Below are 1756 nucleotides of genomic sequence, written 5' to 3'. Positions count from 1 at the left end.
ATTCAGAGGAGACCCGGCTGTCCAGCCAATCAGGGCCCGGGATAGACAGAGCTGGGGGCGGGGCCTCTCCATGGCAACGGGGACAGGCCCGGGCGCCAGGTCCATCCAAGCTCCAGTTCTAAGGTGCCTTTGGTTTGTCTGGGGTCCGGACCTTCACCTGGGCGTTCTCTGCAGGCGAGAAGGGCAGGGAAAAGAACCGTCCTACAGCTGTAGGTCTGGAAGAGATTTTAGTGACTTCTTTATCTGCCCTTGTGGAAACTGAAGTCCAGGGAACTTTGAAGGGGCAAGATACTTAGACTATTTATTTAATTTAATTTAATTCTGAGCTGGGCGGGTGGCTCATGCCGGTAATCTTAGCACTCTGGGAGGCCGAGGCGGGAGGATCGCTCAAGGTCAGGAGTTCGAAACCAGCCTGAGCAAGAGTAAGACCACGTCTCTACTAAAAATAGAAAGAAATGAATTGGCCAACTAAAAATATATAGAAAAAATTAGCCCGGCATGGTGGCGCATGCCTGTAGTCCCAGCTACTCGGGAGGCTAAGGCAGGAGGATTGCTTGAGCCCAGGAGTTTGAGGTTGCTGTGAGCTAGGCTGACGCCATGGCACTCTAATCAGGGCAACAGAGTGAGACTCGGTCTCAAAAAAAAAAAAAAAAAATTCAGTTCAAGGTGTGCCCATCACCATTTCAAGTGCTCCGGACACAGCAGTGAAAAGGACCCGCAGGGTCTTTACTCTTGTGGGACTCACATGCTCGTGGGGGGGGAAATAATAGTGTTAGCAAGTATAGCTACCATTTACAGACTGCATACCATGTCCCAGGTACTGTGTCAGCAAACACTTCATATGCTTATTTTTCTCACAACAGCTTTAGTAAGGGGGTATTATCTCAGGAGACTGATTTCAATGGACTTTAGAAGGATTCTTCAGATTCTGAGGGAATGAAAGAGCCTCGCAAAGGAGGCACAATCGGATTATAAAACTGAAGGGGTTCTAAAGATTCCCTCTTTTCATAGAAGTCAGCAGTTAATGGCAGGGTCAGGACTGACGTCAAGCTTCCCTAGTGGCTTGTGACCTTTCCACTACTACTACTTCTCCTGCTAAAGGAGATAACTGCTCCTACCAGGAGATAACTCCTCCTACCAGGAGTTATCTCAGTTGTGCATAACCACCCTTGTGATAGGCACTTTTAAAACCTCCATTTTACATATGCAAAATAAGCACCGGAAGGAAGGTTCCTACGAGAGCTAGAAGGTAAAGCTGAGTTAGGGAATGGACAGAGGTCACTAAATCATATTTTGGAAAGCTGGTAAGATGTTAGATAGAAAACTTTGGCAAATGATTCAGGGCTTTCCCTGTTATCTTTTCCCAGTGATTTGCAAAAGGTTATAGATGTCTTAAGGCTTCTAGTTGGCATCTAAGATTCAGCAATTTTTTATCTACAGAGAAAAAATTTTGATGAAAGCTGTTTTCCAGTGACCACACAGCAAGACGTTATTTGTACATAGATAAACAAAAAATGGCAACTTCAAGGAACACTTTTACGGGGCTTCAGACCCTGAGGAGGGTTTCTATTAAAACAAACAAATAAATAAAAAACTAAAATATAAAAGAGGCGTTAGCTTGCAGAGAAGACTACGTTTCCCGGCGTGCAGCATGCTCACCGTGAGTGCTACCCCGTCCGTCAGGGTGCGCAATGCACCTCGGGGATTGTAGTTTTCTGGAGGCCCAACCGTTCCCGCTGCCCAGGAAGCAACCACC

Source organism: Microcebus murinus, chromosome 19 (assembly GCF_040939455.1).
Source record: "Microcebus murinus isolate Inina chromosome 19, M.murinus_Inina_mat1.0, whole genome shotgun sequence".
Classification (NCBI taxonomy): domain Eukaryota; kingdom Metazoa; phylum Chordata; class Mammalia; order Primates; family Cheirogaleidae; genus Microcebus; species Microcebus murinus.
This window is presented reverse-complemented; position numbering follows the sequence as displayed.